Source organism: Hemiscyllium ocellatum, chromosome 12 (assembly GCF_020745735.1).
Source record: "Hemiscyllium ocellatum isolate sHemOce1 chromosome 12, sHemOce1.pat.X.cur, whole genome shotgun sequence".
NCBI classification, from domain to species: Eukaryota; Metazoa; Chordata; class Chondrichthyes; order Orectolobiformes; family Hemiscylliidae; genus Hemiscyllium; species Hemiscyllium ocellatum.
Window position 1 is genome coordinate 83266585 of NC_083412.1, and position 21096 is coordinate 83287680.

Below are 21096 nucleotides of genomic sequence, written 5' to 3' on the forward strand. Positions count from 1 at the left end.
CGTTCCGCAAGTAGGCAGCCTGTCTCCCCAATATAGAGGAGGCCACATCGGGTGCGGTGGATGCAATAGATGATGTGTGGAGGTACAGGTGAATTTGTGGCGGATATGGAAGGATCCCTTGGGGCCTTGGAGAGAAGTAAGGGAGGAGGTGTGAGCACAAGCTTTGTATTTCTTGCGGTTGCAGGGGAAGGTGCCTGGAGTGGAAGTTGGGTTGGTGGGGGGTGTGGACCTGACGAGGGAGTCACGGAGGGAGTGGTCTTTTCGGAGCACTGATAGGGGAGGGGAGGGAAATATATCCCTGGTGGTGGGGTCCGTTTGGAGGTGGGGGAAATGACGGCGGATGATATGCTCTATATGGAGGTTGGTGGGGTGGTAGATGAGAACCAGTGGGGTTCTGTCCTGGTGGCGGTTGGAGGGGCGGGGCTCAAGGGCGGAGGAGCAGGAAGTGGAGGAGATGTGGTGGAGGGCATCGTCGATCACGTCTGGGGGAAACATGAGTTTGAATCACACCGTAGCAGATGATAGAATTTGAATTCAATTTTTAAAAAAAATCAGGAATTAAGAGTCTAATGATGACCTTGAAACCATTCTGGGGATAAAATAAAAGCACATCTGATTCTCTAAAGTCCTTCAGCGAAGGAAACCAATGTGCTTACCTGGTCTGGCTTGCATGTGACTCCAGAGCAGCTGAAATTTAATTGACTCTTATCTGCTGTGTGACCAATGACACCCACATCCAGTGAATTAAAGAGAAATGTCAAGACAATAAAAGATTACTTGACCATTCTGGTTTTAGCTTTATGACACTGCCACCTCTTTTTATTTTTTCACACTTTCCCTACACATTTTAATAATTGTGAGGGAATATTCACAATATTCAATAATGTTCAATGTTCTGATACCATCTTTCACATTTTAATAACCCTTCCAGTCTTACTTTGACAACAATTGATATTTCTTATGGCACCTTGTCACTGATTCATCAACAATTAACATTCAATAGTTACTCTTCCAACATTTTGAGCAAACCTTTTCTTTTCTCGTGATACCAGCCTGAGCGATGTTCCTCTGTTGTTGTAACTGTGCTGGTATCAACCTTGTGAATCAACTTTGTGCATGGCTCAATGAAGTTTATCAAGACACTAAATAGAAATATTTTGCATACTTGAAAGACACAACAAAGGATAATGTTAATATTAAAGCATACTCTTAGAGTACAGATTAGATATAAACTTTTATGTAGGCAGTTTTTGACACTTATGCATGGTGGCTTTGCTATCATATGAAAATATCATAACAATAAAACTAAAAAAGTATCAAATGCACAGTTAGTAATACTCACATTTCTAAATCAGAAGGTTTTAGGTTTAAACTGACGAAACAAAACTCCCTGATTTGTTTCCATTGAATGTAATACTGGCTTAACATTAACATTTGTATTATTTAATAACAAAATGTTATGTTTTTCTGATTTCATTGCTTTGCCCCCAGCCGAATGTTCCACTTGTGATCATTCATCACTTGTCCTTGTAAACACATTTCTAATTTAAATTAGGCTTTCACTTAGCCCATCTGAATGGGATTCAATACATAGTGTTAGTTGATACTGATACTGTAATCTCCAGGCATAATTAAACATAAGAAATAGGAGCAGGAGGAAGATATTTGTCCCATCAGACATGCCCTGCCATTCAATGTAGTGATCAGAATGAGGTTAGTCAGGTAGATCTCATTGAGCATGATGAGCCAGGGAGCCCTGGCTGACAGATATAGGGACTGCCACTGAGCTAGCAAGTCAGAGTCCATGTACTGTGCTTGCGTAAATAAATAGTGATTTGGTGATGGGATACTAGCCTCTATACTCCTACATCTTATGTAAGTATTTCAGTAGTGACAGTAGAAAGCAGTGCGCTCCTGAAGAAAGGTTGCTCACAATAGTCATCTTTGAATTGAAGCAGGTTTTTCTGGCATCATGGCTTCATTTGGGAAGCTTGACTCATTCGATCCTGCAGTTAAAGACTGGGCCTAGTATGTGGAAAGAATGCAATATTTTTTCTGGGCAATTGGCATTGGCAGAGGAAAAGCATTGAGCAATTCTTGCGGACCCACAGCATTTTCAATTATTAGGAGCCTAACCTTCCCTAAGGCACCTGATCCTAAAATCTTTCAAGAATTGTTAGATTTAATTAAGGAATATTATGACCCCAAGTCTCCTCTAATTCTGAGATAATATTGATTTTATTCGGCGTTCCAAGAACCAGGGGAATCTGTATTGGATTTTTGACGAGGTTAAGGCAGAGGCAAGTAATTTTGGGTTAACTCTGAAAGAGACTGTTGTGATGCAGGACGGACTTGCTTACACATTCATGAGCACCCTGGCTTCAAAGGGAGGACAGTGTGTCACCACACTCGGTGTGATCTCGCCATGTGCCAGGGGCTAGGAGGAAAGATGGACAGATCCAGCCTCATGTAGATGGATTGTGTGAAAACCTGGAGAGATCTGAAACCCATGGCCTCACAGAAAGAATGATCAGGAAGAAGATCTGGATGTGTGGGGCCTCACTGATATGAACAGGTGCAGGCTGGAAACCACTGTCACTTTCATTGTGAAGGAAATCCAAACTATGGAATGTGGAAATAAAAAACTGGGAGCACACTCACAGTGGGTGGGATCAGTGTCTCAACCTGTGAGGGAGGGGACTGCAAGAGTGAGGGTAGGAACTCAACACACAGGCCCATTCATCATACAGGACAGAAATCTGTGTGCTACCAATCCTTCACAAACTAACCCTCTCTGTGTGTTGTACAGGGGAGACTTCTGAGGGACATGTGTGTAAGATACAACTCTTTGTGTTTCATGCACAAGGGCACCCAGATCCCTTTATGCTGCACTTCTGTTTTGGAATCTGTATCCATTGAAATAATAGCTTGCCTTTGATTCTTCCTAGGCAAGTGAATGTTGAAACCTAATTCTCCATTGTATTATATTCTATTTGGCACTAAAAGTCTATATTGGTTGAAGATTTGTAGCCCGGGTGTCCGTTGTTGTGGTTCTGTTCGCCGAGCTGGAAGTTTTTGCTGCAAACGTTTCGTTCCCTGGCTAGGGAACATCATCAGTGCTATTGGAGCCTCCTGTGAAGCCTCCTGCTTCACAGGAGGCTCCAATAGCACTGATGATGTTCCCTAGCCAGGGAACGAAACGTTTGCAGCAAAAACTTCCAGCTCGGCGAACAGAACCACAACATCTATATTGGTTTGCACATGTCACAACTTGCATAAAATGTGTGTTGTTTGACTATGATTGATCACATCCTTTCCAGGCGTTCTTCTATCATTTGAGCAGAAACAAAATGGAAAAGTCGTTGTAATAATTATAGTATGTACTTATACTCTCTCACACACACACACCTCCATTGGTAATCAGTAGTCAACTAGCCTTAGGTTTCTGTATGACCATTGATCATTAGAGTTTTGGCAGTGCTGCCAGGAAATTTGGTGCATTTCTTTGGAGAAGATAGTTGTAGATCTTCTCCTTAAAACAGTCTATAAGCCAAATGGGCTCTGTTAAGCTACTTGCTAGAACATTAAGTATCAATAACATTGTGTAGACCTCATGTTGCATCTAGGTCAAATATATAAGGTAAGTTCCTGAAGGGCATTAATGAGCCCCATGTGGCTTTTACAACATTCCTGGATGCAAGATTTATTTGATTTGGTTTTGCAACTGGCCACAGTGGGGTTTTAACTCACAGTGGCTATTTTGAACCCATCTGAAAGAGGTGCATTGACAACCAACCTGTAGCCAAAGTCAGTAGGCCTGAATCATTTTATCTCTGTTGAATGTAGCAGTCCAGCTGTGGGTCCAACGCAGCTTACTGATTGTGAGAAGGAAGAAAAATTCTTAGGCCCTGGAATATTCTGAGCTTGACTGATGATACTGAAATGGAGGATATACAAATCTTGTGGCTCATTTCGGAGTTAGCTTACGTTACAGATAGATATTGGCTCTCTGTGTGCCTTGCACAATAATAGTATTACGTTTTTAGAAAACTCACTATGCAGCATTTATATCGTGTTTAGAAGCTGGGATTTTGATAAACTGCCACTTCTGCTTTCTAACATCCCAGCCTCTCCTTGTTCCTTTGCCAAGTTCCGGCTTTTCGAGCAGGAACACTTGTTAACTAAAGTTTGGTAAGATCTGTTGCACAACCTTAGGCCTGTGCAATAACTGCCCCTTTGCTATGTTCTGCTACTATTAATCTTAGGCAAACTTTTGTCCGGTTTGATTACTCCAGGACTGTGCTGGCCAGATTCCCATCTTCCACCTTTCTTAAACTTAGCTTATTCTCCTGCTGATATCCTAACTAATATCTATCAACCCTATATTCATTGTCTTGGGTCCCAGTCTGATTTTATGTTTCTCACCCTTGTTTTCTGGTCCTGCCATGGACTCACTCCTCACTAGCTCTGTAATCCCTTCCAATCTGCTTTCTTCCGCAGTCCCTATTTCCATGAGTCCACCAATTAGATTTAGATTAGATTACTTACAGTGTGGAAACAGGCCCTTCGACCCAACAAGACCACACCGACCCGCCGAAGCGCAAACCACCCACACCCCTAACACTACAGGCAATTTAGCATGGCCAATTCACCTAACCTGCACATTTTTGGACCGTGGGAGGAAACTGGAGCATCCGGAGGAAACCCACGCAGACACGGGGAGAATGTGCAAACTCCACACAGTCAGTCGCTTGAGTCGGGAATTGAACCCCTGTCTCTGGCGCTGTGAGGCAGCAGTTCTAACCACTGTGCCACAGTGCCACCCACGTGACAGTCATATCATCAGGTGACTGGGCTGTAATTGTCACTGACACATAAAACCTCCCTTTTTACTGAGATATCATAATGTCCCCATAGATGGCTCAATACCAAATTCTGACTGATAACACCATGTGTTCTATAATGTTAAAATTGCGACATGATGTAAGATGTTGTTGTTGCAATGAGCAGAGGAATGGGTGAAATTTCCTGTTCTGAATGTTATTGAGTTCACAGTTTGCATTTCTGGTCTGTGGATTACAACATCCAACAATCTGGACAGACTGGTCTGATGGGACCTCTCTGCTCATGTGTTGAGCAAGGTTTCTTTTTATTCATTGACAGGATATAAATGTTGCTGGCTAGGTTCCAGCATTTATTGCCCATCCCTAATTGCCCGTGTTTGTTTCAGAACCAACCATGGCCTTTCTTCTGGGGCAGTGGTAGTGTCCCTACTCCTGGACTGAGAGGCCTGAGTTCAATTCCCACCTGTTCCATACATGTGTAACAACATCTCTGAATGGTTTGATTAGAAAATAGGTTCAATTTTTAAAAATTAAGAATTAACAATATTGCTGTGGATCTGGAGACGCCAGACCAGGTATTGATGGCAGTTTCCTTCCATAAATAATATTAACAAGCCAGATGTGTAGCCCTCACCCCAGTAATCAGCAACTGATTGAATTCAATTGTCACCATCTGCCATAGCAGGATCTGAACCTGGGCCCTCAGAACACTCTTTGTATTTACAATCAAGTAACAAAACTGCAGTGATCGTAACTAGGCCAGCCAGGTGGATCTCATAGAATAGGAGTTCCCTGATGGGGGCTGTTAATCTGGTCCAACCAGGTTATAGATATAAACATGAGTGTCAAGGGTTCTGTTCACCCTGGGAATCGGCTCTGAGCTAGCTGGGTCAGTGCCATATACATTAGTGACGGGTTACTGGCCTTGATGCATTTATTTCAAATACCATTAGGTTGCTACCTCTCCCTGTATTTGATTGATTGTAAGTGATTGATGAGGATTCAATTTTTGACAACTAGTGAAAAATGGCATACAATCCTGCAAATGAGTTCACTGCTGCTGTTAAAAGTTGATTGGAGGAAGACGCAAAAGGTCAAATGTCAGCTCTGCCTGGTCCAGTTAGAATACAATAATTAAAATAGGGGCTTTTGTAGGGCAATGATAATATCCCCATATCATGAGGCAGAAGTTCTGAGTTCAAATTCCATCTGTTCTGGAGGTGTGCCATAATATCTCTGAATGGTAAGGAAAATATATAAAATGGCTGGAGGAAATTATCCGTTGTGATTCCATTTTACAATGTTATTTTAAACTGTTTGTATAGGGGGTAAAGGGGGACCCAGAATCACAAAATTGCTAAAGCTTTCCGATCTTCATATTCCATTCCCCTTATAATAAATGACAACATCCACTGGTTTTCTTCATCACTTGTGAATTATGAACCAGGACATCAGATCAAGTGCATGACTATTTATTGTGACCAAAGTTACCTCAAATCCTACAGACTCTCTCCATTTAAGTAATGTTCTGATTTAGTAGATACCCTGTCAAACATGAAAAGTTTACATTTAACTACATTATGCTGTCTTTTATCTGCCAACATTTTTTTCATACATCTAACCTAATTGTACCCCTTTGCAGATTCCCATGTCCACTGGTTGAACCTTTATACAGTATCTTTTTGGGAGGGAGCGGTGTTGCAGAGCAGGGCACTAGTCGGGCATATTCAATTACTTTTCAACGAACAAGAGAGGAGGCTAAGCTTTCAAGTGTCACTGTAGCTGTACTCAAAACACCATAAAAAAACTCCACCCACACACAAGGCATTTTAAAAACGAGAAAGTGGAAAAGCCTATAATAGAGCCATTTTTGCAAAACGTCTGCAATGGGGAAATTTGCAGCAGTTGTAAGTATTCCACACCCATTATGGCAGATTTGTCAACTGCCACTCATTCAAAGGGATAATCACTAATTGTGGTTTGCAAACATAACATGCTTTTTCACACAGTTCCTAACTTCCAAGATTAAGGTACTCTGTAATCTACCTTTCTTCCAGGTGCCTCAATGTGAATCTTCCTTCATTCAAGACACTCTTTAAAACAATGTTTTAGTGCTTCGGGGTGGGTTTTTGGTCACAAAAAGAAAGAGAACTGTAATTAATCTGCAGATTTTAATCGTTCAACTTGCCAAGCAGGTCCAATCTCCACGGAGCTAAAATAGCCAAGACTTCCCTCCCACCACTGGCCTAACTCGTGTTTGTCGCCTCATTTCAGCTCTGAGCTGGTTTCTACAAAATGATCTTCACATCTGGCTCGATGGGGATGTCAGCTTTTGCTGTGCTAATTGTTATTGTGAGGCTACTCGAAAGGAGAGTGACTAAACTGCCGCAATATGAGGATTGCCATCTGAACACAATGTTTGGAAACCTGTCCAGCCCGTTCAGCCTGCTCGGGGCATTGCAGTTATCCGAGCTGGAACTTTCTGGAAACTTCTCAAGGAACAGAAGTGCAAAGCAGTCAATCAACAGTCAGGGAAAATCTGATGGAAATCATGTTCCCACTTATCGTTGCCCAAAATATAATTGAATGGGGTTGTGAGGAGGGAGTGATAATGACTGGTGTCGATAAAATGGAGGTTCTGAAGTTTACATTGGCAATAGAAGTTGAATAGAAATTTCAATAAAATTCACAACCCAGCAAACCGAAGTGACTTGTTTCTGATTCTGCAGTTTTGTAACCAGTTTACACGTGCAGTTTTCTGGACAACTAAAGAAATTATCTGATCCAAAATCAAGTCAAAGGGACTGCTCTCTCAATAGAGAGGGATAACTGCTGGTGATTTAACCTGAATGCCACCTTACCTCAGGTGAGGGGAGAGGTTGAGAAAGAGAGTCCTTTTTGGTAACCTCAGCCAGTGCAGTAATTGAACTCATGCTGTTTACATTGCTTTGCGAACCAACCATCCAGCCAACTGAGCTAAACCAACCCCAACTGGGCAATCGCCATTTGATAAATACTTGCATTGATGTTTTGCATTTTACAACCTCAGGATATGCCAAATCACTTCACAGAAAATTAAGTACTTCTGAAGAGCTCTCACTGCCATAATGGAGAAAACATGGGAACTAAATTTACACAGTAATCTCCCACAGTTAGTGATGTGGTCACAGCCAGAAAATCTGTTTGTTAGTTGAGGGATTAACGTTGGACTTTCAAGAATAGAAACTAATTTATCAGGGACCGACAGAAAGAGTTGCAGGACAAGATTTTACTTCTTAAGAAATGTTTCAACAAGCAAACTAAAATCAAGATTGATTAAACATTACTTAATAGTTTTCACCAATATCCTGTCTGTTTGTTATAGAGTCATTAAGTCATATAGCATGGAAATAGACCCTTCAGTCCAATTTGTCCTTGCCAATCAAGTTTCCTAAATTGAACTAGTCCCATTTGCCAGCATTTGGCACATATGTCTCTAAATCTTCCTATTCATATCCCCATCCAGATGCCTTTTAAATGTTGTAATTGTGCTAGCCTCCATCACTTCTTCTGGCAGAGTTGCAAATCACACAACACCAGGTTATAGGCCAACAGGTTTATTTGGAAGCACCAGCATTTGGAGCACTGCTCCTTCATCAGGTGGCTGTGGAGTATAAGATCATAAAGACACAGGATTTATACCAAAAGATTACAATATCATACAGTGATATGTTGAATAAGTCTGAATTAAGTCTTTCATTTTTTAGAATGCAGGTTTCAGTTCATTAATATGCAAATCCCCGAACGTCTTTTAAGCCCACATCATTCCTCTGGCAGCTCATTCCATTCACGAACTATGCTCAGCGTGAACAAGTTGCCCCTCAGATCCCTTTTAAATCTTTGCCCTCTCACCTTAAACCTATGCCCTGTAGTTTCAGATTCCTCAACCCCAGGGAAAAGACCTTGGCTATTTACCTTATCTATGCCTTCATGATTTTGTAAAGGTCTATAAGATCAACCTCATACATTCCAGGGAATGCAAAGGTCTTTTCCATTGCCTTTTACACCATCATCAATTTTTGACTCTTTCTCCATGTCACAATGTCTCTGAGGTTTTATTTTATACTCATTCACAGGATGAGGGTGTCTCTGACTAGGCCAGCATTTATTGCCCATCCCTAATTGCCCAGAGGGCAGTTCAGAGTCAACCACGTTTCTGTGGCTCTGGAGTCATATGTAAGCCAAGTAAGGATGGCAGATTCCTTCCCTAAAAGACATTACGAACCTATATGTCATACTATAAAACTGACCATGCCCCTATTGTCACAGGGAGTGAAGCTTATCACTGAATATTTCATAGGTTTTACTTACAAATCATATTAGTCTGTCTCCAGGCAGAGATTACCATTCTCCTCTATCATCTTCAATTAGTAGAGACATTTGAAAGATAACTGTCTTATAAAGGTTTCACAGAACAGAAGACATCCTTGTTCTTCTTCAAAATAGGCAAGGAGGCATTTTACTTCCATCTGAGATGGTAGATGGGCACCTTATTTTAATATCTCATCCAAATTATAGCACTTTCAACAGTGCAGCACCCCCTCAGCACTGCAATGGAATGCCAGCCAAGATCTTTGTGATGAAATCTCTGGATGCCTTTTACACACAACCTCCTGACCCAGAGATTAGAGTGCTACCAACTGATCTTGACCCCTATTAAGAACAATGAATTGCAGAAGAAAGCAATTGGTGTGAAGAGAAAGATATAGGTTTTCATCAAAATGGGTTCAGAACCCACATGTCTCTCGACATTGTTGATCTACACATTCTGATTTTATGTTCTCAGCTTTTGCAGGGTTTTCTTTCAAATGAACTCTTGATTAAAAAATTGATAAATTCTGTACCAAGGAAGAAAATACAGAGAGGGGAGAGATAGAAAAATGCTGGAAGAAGTAGATGAGGCCCGAGGATGATCTTCAAAATTTAATGATGGCAAGCTATCAGGCCAGGCAGGAAAATGGACTAACATGATCTGAAGGAACATCTTTAAGAGATTGGGTCATAAATGAGAGAGGATCAGGTTGATTTTCCATTCATCTGTGGAAGTTGAATGTAGTGATTGTAATGAGGTCAGCAAGGTAGACCTCACAGAGTATGAATTCTCTGATTGGGGCTGTTAACCTGGTCCAATCAGGGAGGCCTAGCTGTTATATAAACAGAAGTATAACCCGGTGCCAGGTTGACCTCCGAGGTGTGGGTGTGGTTGGGGTGGTGGGGGGGAGGCACGGGTACCAGTCGGCCGGTGGACAGTCCTTTGGGTTCAGCAATGGCCTTTCTTCTGGTGCAGCGGTTGTGTCCCTACTCCTGGACTGAGAGGCCTGAGTTCAATTCCCACCTGTTCCATACATGTGTAATAACATCTCTGAATGGTTTGATTACAAAATAGGTTAAATTTTCACTGTGTCTCACACCTGCACACACACACACCATGGGTGCTGGGGAAAAATAAGCACTACCCCAGTTAGGCGGTAGTGTGGGAGTTAAAAAAAAAATAAAATAAACAGGAGTGTAAGGGCACTGCTTGTCACTGGCCACTCTGGTGTTTTCCTAAGAGAAAAAAAAGAAAAAAAAAATAAACAGAAGTGTCAGAGAGCTAACTCTGAGGAGGCTGGATCAGTGTCAAGGACTCTCCATGTGCAAATACAGGATGAAGTGATTTCAGGGTACTGGTCTCTGTGGAGTTATTTCAGTGATAAGCATGGTCCTGTTGAAATTCACTCGCAGCAGTTATCTTTGAGCTGGGGTAAGCATTTCTAGCATCATGCCCTATTTGGGAAGCTTGGGTGATTCAATCCTGCCATCGAAAACTTGTCCCAGTATTTGGAAAGATTTTGTTATTTTTTTCTTTCCAGGCAAAAGACATTAAAGCAGATGAAAAGCAATGAGTAATTCTCCTGACAACTTGTGGACCCGCAGCTATGTTGGTTATTGGGAGCCTAATTTTCCCTGCTGCAACAGATAGTCAAACCTTTCAAGAGTTGACAGAGTTATTTGAAGAAAATTATGACCCCAAACCTCCTCTAAATCTGAGACGCTATCAGTTTTACTCAGTAGTTTGACAACCGGGGAAATCCACACCTGGATTTTTGCAAGAGACATGTGACTTTAGTTTAACTCTTAATGAGATGCTGAGTCTCCATTTGGTATGTGGGATTAATGATATAACCGTCCAAAAGCACCTATTGGCTGAAGCCCAACTGTTTTTCAAACAGGCACTAAAACTGGCTTTATCATTGGAAAATGCAGCAAGTGGGGCACAAAAGTTGCAGGTTATTCTGATGGAACTGGACATCATCACCAGTTCAACTGAGCTTGGGGAATTGCATAGCATCACTCAGGATATATCCTGAACAAAGGCATTTGAGGTCAGACAACAGCAAAACCCCAAAACAAAGCCAAGTCTTGTCCAAATATTGGACATTTTCTTTAGGATCTGGGCCAACAAGCCATTGTAGTTGCTGCTGGTATGGAGACTAAAGACAGCAAGAGTTCCACTAGGCCTGAATTGAGTGAAAGAACTCATAGGCTGCTATCCAGGAGAGTGCAGAGCTTGGTCTGCACTCTCCAGACCTCTGTCTAGTTTGGAACAGTTAAATTGCTTAGCAACGTTAAAATCAGAAGCAATCAAAATAAACATATGGTTAAATGGTCATCCAGTTCTAATGAATGTCGATGCTAGTGCAGTCAATTTAGTGATCGCCAAACCGATTTTAATAAAATTCATTCCGGACTCTAACCGTTAAATTTGTGCAAGATCTTAGCTAGATTTTAAATTTCCTGGACACACTTCCAGTCACGGCTGATAATATCAGACTTTGAATGCAGTAAGGTCTGGTCCAACCTAAACTGAAACAGCTGGTGGCAATGAGAGAAACCAAAGGGCAGTCACAACCAGAATTTAAATGTTTTTGGTCCTGGACCTCACAGTGGAGGATGGTATGTTATTATGGGGAGCAAGAGTGATTGTCCCAAGTAAACGTTGCCACCAGATACTGGCTGTACTCCACCACGGTCATCCAGGGGTGTCCAAAATGAAGGTGTTGGTGAGAAGCTACGCCTGGGAGCCAGGGTTGGACGTAGACATAGCTGTGTTGGTGGGGCAGTGCATAGAGTGCCAACAACAACAAAAGGTTTTGTCAGCAGCTCTCTCACATTCGTGGCAATGGCCAGATAAACTCTGAACTCCGTTGCACATTATCAATGCAGGCATTTTCACGGGCTTAATGTTAACAACCATTTTGGACGGACACTCAAAGTGCTTGCATGTGCATACAGTTCACTCATCAAACTGGGACAATAATAGAAAATCTGCATGTACCTTTTACAGTACATGAACTCCTGGAAGTGTTAGTCATAGACAACAGGCCATCATTTACCAGCAGGCAATTCAAATATTAACAATGTCAATGATATTCTTCATTAATGACAGCTCCATAACATCCATCATCCAATGGTCTGCCAGAAAGAGTGGTCCTAACTTTGAAAGCAGGCTTAAAGGAACAACCTACAGCTTCACTCGAAGCCAGACTGTCCCGGTTCTTATTTGATGATAGGACCACCCTTCATACGACAGAGATAGCTCTAGCAGAGTTGCTAATGGGGCGAAGACCCTACACCAGGTTAAATCTGGTCACCCAAGGGGTCTGTAAATCTTCCTCGACCTGTGGGGGTGGGGGTGAAGTGACATCAGGAATGCCAAGACTCTGCTAAGTGAGAGAGACAGTTTTCTTCAGGGGGTGAAGATTGCTGTAGGAATCACGGGAAAGGTTCTGCATAGATAAGTGGCAGGATCCATGCAAGGTCAGGTCCCATGATATAGAAAGCTCGGGTAGGTGCGACAGTCCTGAACTAACAAGTGGACCATATGAAAGCTGCAAATTCGCAAACAGTGTGGAAGCAAAACTCCCTTGACTTCTCCACTGTCTTGTCGACTGTTCTAGAAGTAGATTCTCCTTCTCTGTCACACATTGAAGATGCCTCGGAGTCTGAGACAGACATAGCGGATGTCGCTCCCTCAACGCCTTTGAGGCCTGAAGAGGAGAATGAATTTCATCCAAGACACTCCAGGGAAAGAGGCAAGCTACTGTGTGTTGCATGCTGCCCTATCAGAGGCGGAGTTGGAGGCACTGAGCTACAAAATAGGAATCGGCCTATGTGTTTGGACTCAGAGGGGGAGGTGTGTAGTGATTGTAATAAGGTCAGCCAGGTGAACCTCATGGAATCTGAGTTTCTTGTTTGGGACTGTGAACCAAGTCCAATCAGGGAGCCCGTGCTGATAGATACAAGCACAAGCATTACCGGGGCAGTCTGTCCTAGAGGTGATCGGAAGGTGCTGAGGGCGGTTAGGGAAGCTGGAAGGTGGGTAGGCTGTCCTGACCGCTGTCACCCCGGGCGGGTACTGGGGCGGGCCGTCCTAGAGGTGGTCAAAAGGTGTGTCAGGGCAGACCGAGAACTGGAAGGGGCATGGGGTGGACCGAGAACCGGAAGGTGTATAGGGGCGCGCTGCCTTAGAGTGGCTGGAAGGTGGGAGGGACGGGGGTCTTGCTGGGTTTCTGGGGGTCTGCATCGAATGCACTGTTTCTTATGCAATTGGGCGGTCATGTATGTACAAATGTTATTGTTACTGTTTTGTAATAATTGAAACTGGAATTTGAGAGTTCCTCATTTCCCTGAAAACTAGTTGAACGGTAGGGCTTGGGGCCTGGCTTTGCTGTTCCTCTCCCTTGTTAAGTTGTTGTTTCTCTGTATACAGCTGTAAATGTTAATTGTTTTGTAAACTGTAAATTGTTTAATAAAAAAAAGCAAGCATGAGCATTAGACATACTGTTCACTCTGAGAGCTGATTCTGATGAAGCTGGATTAGTGTCAAAGATCTCCATGTGGAAATAACGAGTGGCTTGGTGACAAGACATCTGCTTCTGTTGAGTCATTTCATGGAATTAGACACAACCAGGCCCACGTTGTACCCTGACTGACTGACTGGCAGCTGGTCTCCCACTGTGAATTTATTACTGGCCAATTTTCATGCAGGCAGGATTTGGGAAGTGTTGGCTATCTATCAGCAAGCGGTGAGTAGTCAATTAGGTCCATTGAAGTGTCTACTGGGCTTATGCACCATGCTTCAAGCTGAGATGGATACATGGTTCATGAATGGAGAATGTCCCTTTGTCGAAGACCAAGAAAGGAAAAGATGAGCCAGTGAGCCATCCAGCTAGGGACATCTCTGCTGCACTCAAAATAGCCACTATGCCAGAACTAGGACCATCCAGTGGAAGTGCTGACCCTTCACATTAGCAGCCCAACTCTTGTGGTTTTCATACCCATTCTCACCAATCTGCTTTCCACAGATGCATCTGTCCATGGCAGTAGGAGTGAGCTCCACACTGCTGTTGTGGTGATGGAATGCCAATTTCACATTGAAGATGCCCTTATATGTGTTCTGTGTTGGAGTGTGGTGCTAGAAAAGCACAGCAGGTCAGGCAGCCTCTGAGGAGCAGGAGAATCGACGTTTCGGGCATAAGCCCTTCATCAACCCTTTCTGAAAGGTTGGTTCTCCTGCTCCTTGGAGGCTGCCTGACATGCTGTGCTTTTCCAGCACCACACTGTCAAATCTGATCTCCAGCATCTGCAGTTCTCACTTTCTCCTTTGAGTTCTGTGGCATTATCACTGTTGCTAGATAGAATACACTTTGGACAGAGCTGGTAACTCAACATTAGGCATCCATGTGGGCCATTAGCAACAGAATTGTAATCCAACACAGGATGCAATCTCATGACCTGGCATGTCCTCCACTCCACCATTACCATCAAGACATTGAGTAGTCCTGGTTCAATGAAGAGAATATACCTGGTTTGCACCTGAACCATTGAAGGGTTCCCATTGCTCATTTACAGTGTTCCTTCTTTTCAGTCCATCCATGGGAGATGGAGAATAGTTGTGTCTCAAGGTAACAAAGGCAATGGATGAAGGCACCAATGGCAAATGAGCTGAGGCACAATCTGAGATGGAAATTGAACATGGAAATAGATGTTCTTGGCAATGGCAAAGTTTTGGGCTTGGAAGCTCAGGTAAGGCTCAAATACAATGTCAAGTTTATGAAGAGTCAAATTTATCATCAATCAGGGGTTAGCAGGGAGGATAGAGTTATTGTTAATGGAAAAGATTTTGTCATGGCGTCTGAAGACAATGCTTTCATGTCTTCCTCCTATTTAAGCGGGGGGAATTTCTGCTCGTCCAACCTTGACTATCAGTCAAGCAGCCTGACTAATCAAACACTGTAGAGGGGTTAAGAATTACAGAGTGGATATTGTTGGTGAATATGTGGAATCTGAGGTTAAATAAAAAGGGAACAACTCGAACATCTATATATAAATATGTAGAAACAAAATGTCCATGTAACTTAATCCAATGAGCCATGTCATGATGATAATAGCTGTATCTAGAATTAGTTTCCATTAGTTGGAGATGCCGGTGTTGGACTGGGGTGTACAAAGTTAAAAATCACACAACACCAGGTTATAGTCCAACAGGTTTAATTGGAAGCACACTAATTTTCGGAGTGACGCTCCTTCATCAGATGATTGTTCATCAAGTTACAATCACCTGATTTTTAACTTAGATTCCATTAGTGCTGTGATCCTGTCAGCTACAAGGCTAATCCAGAGAAAACTAGAATATGTGTTGAATTTCACAATTTTTAGAGACAGTGGTTTTGATTGTGCTTGTCCTCAGGGCTATTTTTTAACTGAAGGCTCAAAGTGTTGCATCAAGCAGGTGAGCTATAACAATTACTTATTGAGTCATAAAAAGCTGCATTTGATGAAATTACACCTTTGCAATCCACATGCAGTTCAGATGGTAAACAACACAGCATTATAAAGAACTTCCAGGTTGCTGTACACATTATAATGCTTTGTTTTAGTGCGTAGTTGAGTAACATAGCAGCTGTAACAGAAGAAGCAAGTTGCAAAACCAATCCTGTTGATTCCTATTTTCACCTGAGATTGATGAGTTTTTTTTATGCTTCCCTAACATAAAATATGGGTTTCCTCCCACAATCCAAAGATGTACAGGCCAGGTGAATTGGCCATGCTGAATTGCCTACAGTGTTCAGGAATACGTAGGTTAGGGGAATTAGTCAGGGATAATGGGGAATGTGTATGGGTGGGATACTCTTCAAAGGATCGGTGTGGACTTGTTGGGCAAAAGGGTCTGTTATACACTGTATGAATTATAATTCTAACATGTATTGCTCAAAGAGCAGAATATTACACTGTCAGTCCTCGTGCTATTGTCAAGCACATCTCTTGCAGTTGTGAAATTGGGTAGGCATGGTCTCTGGAATCACTTTCAATGAACCTTGGAACATCTCTGAGGAAATTCTCAGCATCTGTAGTTATACTCATATTTTATGCAAAATCAAAGGCAGTTGTGGGGAAATATGTTAATAGTGTCATATGGAAATGTTGACGAGAGGAATTTTTTCCAAAATATTTGCCATGTTGCTGCTTATAACTACCAAAGAGGTATAATTTTGTTTTGTTTTACATATATATTGATTTAGACCCAAAATGATTGAGACAATGGATGGCAAGGCCACTTTTATTGCCCATCTCAAGTTACTCTGAGAAGGTGGAGATTCTGTGTTGTACTCATGGTCTTTTGTCAGGGCTGTGTGTTAGGAATTCTGAAAGAATGGGGTACACAGGGTAGTTAGTGGCTTATGTGTGAATCATGAGATATGTCACCATGTCCCTCAACATAAACCTTAGAGAAATATTACTGATTGTATGTGTTGTTTTTTCCACTTTCCATGCCAGGTCCCAGCCTGTGTCTGATTGTGATTAGCACCAAAATATGAACAGCTTTGTTTCAGTGAAGTTTTTAAAATTCACTCATGGGATGTGAGCATCGCTGGCTGGGCCAGCATTTATTGCCCACAGTTAATTGCCCTTGACAAGGTGACAGTGAACTGTCTTCTTGAACTGCTGTGGTCCATGTGCTGTAGGTATATACCCATAATGTTGTTAAGGTGGGAATTCGAGTATTTTGACCTAGCAACAGTGAAGGAATGGCAATTTATTTCCAAATCACTGGCTTGGAAGGGAACTTGCAGGTGGTTGTGTTCCAATGTATCTGCTACCCATGTCCTTCCAGATGTAAGTGGTCAAAATGCAAGGTGCTATCGAACAAACTTTGGAGAATTTATATGGCATGACCAGATAAGTTTCTTGTCAATGGTAACTCCTAATATATTGATAGTGGGGAAATTCAATGATGGTAATACTCTTGAATGTCAAAGGGCGATGCTTGAATTGTCTCTGAATGGAGATTGTCAATGCCTGGCATTTGTGTACTGCAAATGTTATTTGTCACCTTTAACCCAAGCCTGGATATTGTCTGTATCTACAAGAGAAAACCTAAAGGATATCGCTGCTGACACCAAGGGATTGGGGATAATGTGGGAAGTTGGCATTGAAATCTATCAGCAAATGACATTGGTGCAGCTGTAAAACAATGAGTAATTCTCCAGACAGCTTGTGGACCCACACCTTTTTCAGTTATTAGGAGCCTAACTTTCCCAGAGGCACCAGATATTAAAAACTTACAAGAGTTGATGGATTTTGTTAAGAAATATTATTACCCCAAGCCTTCTCAAATTCTGAATGCTAATCAGTTTTACTCAGCAATTTGAGAACCTGGGGAATTCGCACTGGGATTTTTGACAAAGTTAAAATGACTGGCAAGGGGCATGTGACTTTGGTTTAACCCTTAATGAGATGCTGAGAGACTGTTTGGTTTGTGGGATTAATGATGTAATTACAAAAGCGCTTATTAGCTGAAGCCCAACTGGACTTCAACATACACTACAACTGGTTTTATCAGTGGAAAATGTGGCAAGTAGTGGAGATTGATATCAGTGTGCCTGATTCAACGATTGTGGAACTAGTCTGGAACAAAATTTCATTCTGAATTCCAACCATTAAGTTTGTGCAAGACCTCAGCTGGACTGAGAACCTGTACTGGGGAACCTTTACAGATTAAGGGTACAACTTTGGTTCAGGTCTCTTGTGTGAAGCAGCTGGTTCAGTTCCCACTAATTATAGTAAAAAGCTTAGGCGCAAGCCTAATGGGGTGAAAATGATTGAGGATGATTAACCTAGAGTAGTTCAACATTTTTCAATTCGAAGAAAACTGTCTGGTCCTAATTAAATATCTGGACGTTGTTCAAGAATATCGAGGGACAATCAAAGGAGCCAAGGCCAGGTTGCATGTTAACAATTCTATGGTTCTGTAAGGCTCACCCACTGTCATTTGCCTTATAGTAGAAAATAGAGGCAGAAATCAGGAGGCTGGAAAGCGAAGGAAACATCAAACTAGTGCAGTGTATGGAATGGGCAGTACCTGTCTCAGCCAATGTGCTTGAAAGGTCAAGTTGCCTTTGTGAAGATTTTAACCAAATGGTAAACTGCTTTTCACAGCTGGATAAATACCCAATCCCTCACATAGAGGATATATACACAAAGTTGGCAGGTTGGTCTGTCACGAAGCTGGACATTAGCCATGCGTACTTGTTGTTAGAGGAGGATTCCCAGAAGTCATGCTCAATTAATATCCATAAGAGTTTGTACCAATATACAAGACTTCCATTTGGGGTATCATCAGCCTGTGCAATTTTTCAGCGGACGATGGACGACATTTTACAAGGTCTACCCCAAGTTGTCATTTATCAGTATGACGTCCTAATAACAGGCAAGACCAATAAGGATCACTTTGACAATTTGGAGATACTCTTTAGATATTTCTCCCAGGCAGGTGTATGCCTTAGAAGGGAAACGTGTGTGCTTTTGGCAGTTCAAGTGACCTCCTTGGTCTGCAGAGTCAACAAGATTGGTTTCTACCCATTGGAAGATATAGTGACAGTGATCAAGATGACCCGCCTCCCATATCTGTACTGCACTTTGGTGAATTATATGGAAAGTTCATACATAACTTAGCCTCCATCCTGGCACCTTTGCATCAGCTCTTAAAAAAGGGTCAGCCTTGGAAATGGTCATGTAGCCAAGCCATAGCTTTCAGGCAAGTGAAGAAATAGCTATCATCCTCTAAGATGTTGACAAAGTATGATGTGCAATGCTTTCCTGTATGACATCAAGGCAGTATCAGCACATAGGTGGCCCAATAGAGAGGAGTTTGGATAATGTGGAGCATAAATATGTCCAGAGAGAGAAGGAAGGTTTGGCGACCATACTTGGACTGTGAAAATTCCATCAATACCTTTACGGATGTAAATTTGTAAATGTAATGGACCAAAAACCTCTGCTAGGTCTATTTAAAGAGGGCAAAGCAGTACCACCCACAGCTTCAGGCAGAATTCAGCGAAGGGCTCTAATACCAATTGAAGATCATTACAAATTGGAACACCATCCAAGAGGCCAAGTAGCAAATGCAAATACATTGAGCTAGCTCCCATTAGCAAGTGGTACTGCCATTAGAAGTGATTGCAATGGTTTTTAATTTTCTGGATGCACGTTCAGCCACAGCTAACAATATCAGATTTGGACTCTGAAAGATCCAGTCCTGGGAAAACTGGAAGAGTTAGTGATGATGAGGGAAACCAAAGGGCCATCACAACCAGAATTGGAACTGTTTTGGACCCTGAGAGACCAGATCTCAATAGAGGAAAACATAATATTACGGGAAGCAAGAGTGATTGTTTTATGCAAAAGTCTCCACCAGATATTGGCTGAACTCTACCAGGGTCATCCAGAGGTTTCTAAAATGAAGAAGCTGGTGAGACGCTCTGTCTGGATTGGATTCAGACATATCTGCATTGATGGAACAGTACCCAGAGGGCCAACAAGGACTGAAATTACTAGCAGCAGCTCCCTCAATTTCATGAGACTAGCCATTTATCCTGGACTCAGATATGAGTCACCTGTGCAGCTACTTTCATGGGCTCAATGTTCTTAGTCATTGTGGACACCCACTCAAAATGGCTTGATGTACACAAAATCCATTTGTCAAACACAGAGACAATGATAGAAAACTGCATGTATCTTTTTGCAATAATGGACTCCTGAAAGTGGTGCTCACAGATGATGGGCCATCATTTAGGAGCAGGGAATTTTAATATTTTCTAAAGTCAAATGGTATTTGTCATTTTAGGACAGCTCCATACCATCCATCATCCAATGGTCTGGCAGAAAGAGCAGTCCAAACTTTGAAGGTAGGCTTAAAGAAACAGCCTACAGCTTCTCTTGATACAAACTGTCCCAGTTCCTATTCAATTGTAAGACTACCCCTCATGCAACTACAAAGATAGCCCAGCTGATTGCTCATGAAATGACTCCACACCAAGTTAAATCTGATCTTCCCAGATCTGCAGGTGTGGGAAGGGAGAAACAGCATCAGGAATGCCAGTGCCAAACGGAAGACTGTGCTAAGAGAGAGAGAGAGTTTACTTCAGAGGATGACGTTTCAGTAGAAACCATGGAAATGGTCCCCAGCATGGGTAAGAGGCAAGGTTGACACAAAGTCAGGTCCAGTGACATATAAAGTTTGGCCAGATGCGACATTCCTGAACAAACAAGTGGACCACTGGAAAGCTGTGAACCCCCAAATGAGCCAGGAACAAACCATGCCTGGTTCCTCAAAACAGTCAGAAAGGTTGGCTGAACCCATGGGTTCTCCCCGTGTTGAAGAAACTTTGGAATCTGAGATGGACACGACAGATATTGTCTATGCCTTTGCCACCTGAAGAGGAGAATGAATTTCTTGACACGGTCCTGTTGTAAGACATGAACTTCTGTATTTTACACACCACTTGTATGTGAGGAAGAGTTGGAGGAAGCTGACCCAATGCTAAAAAACCCCAGGAGGGGCTTCAAAATAAAAGGCATATGTCATTGGCCTCAGAGGCAGAGGGATGTATTGATTTTAATGAGGTCAGCCAGCTGGATGTCATAGAATATGGGTTCCCTCATTGGGACCATTCAGGGAACCCTGGCTGACAGATATAAAGTGTCAGAGGTTCTGTTCACTCTGAGAGCTGGCTCTGAGGGAGCTGGATCAGCGTCAAGGACACTCCAAGTGTAAATAAAGTGTGACTGGCCTCTGTTGAGCTATTTTAGTGGGAGATGGGTGAGGGTGAGTAGGGTACACATAAGTGAGGTGCAAGGGTACAAGGTGGGTGAGGTGTTTAGAATGTTA

General features: G+C 42.4%; 1 protein-coding gene across 4 annotated transcripts in view; it reads right to left on the bottom strand.

Moving 5' to 3' along the window:
* Positions 1–21096, bottom strand: part of kcnj15 (potassium inwardly rectifying channel subfamily J member 15) — a 176022-nt gene that overhangs the window by 75520 nt on the left and 79406 nt on the right. Inside the window, exon 1 of one of the 4 annotated variants that reach the window (XM_060833803.1) lies at positions 3797–3936. The exons of 2 other annotated variants lie outside the window; for them this stretch is intronic. The gene's annotated coding sequence lies outside the window, so the exon portion shown is untranslated. Of the gene's footprint in view, positions 1–1029; positions 1092–3796; positions 3937–21096 lie in introns of those variants that run through there. One more of the 4 variants, XM_060833806.1, reaches the window with a different exon arrangement.